Raw genomic sequence first — 265 nt, forward strand, 5'->3', positions numbered from 1 at the left:
ATATAACGAAAAGCAAAAACACTCCGGACCATGGATACCTGTATAACTCGTAAAATTTTGTAGCAGAGGGACTTTAATAGAGAAGGGCATCTTATTAGAGACTGGCATTTAAACATGATGGGCAATTCCCCAAGGGGTCATGAAAACAACGGTTTGGGTTAAAATTAGTCCATATACATGATAGAATCCCCGGATTTACTCGATTCCCCGTCTAAACATTGCCAATTTGCCCTTTCTAGAATATTTGAAGTTCTTTTTCTTCACA

This window comes from Penaeus monodon, chromosome 28, assembly GCF_015228065.2.
Source record: "Penaeus monodon isolate SGIC_2016 chromosome 28, NSTDA_Pmon_1, whole genome shotgun sequence".
NCBI lineage: Eukaryota > Metazoa > Arthropoda > Malacostraca > Decapoda > Penaeidae > Penaeus > Penaeus monodon.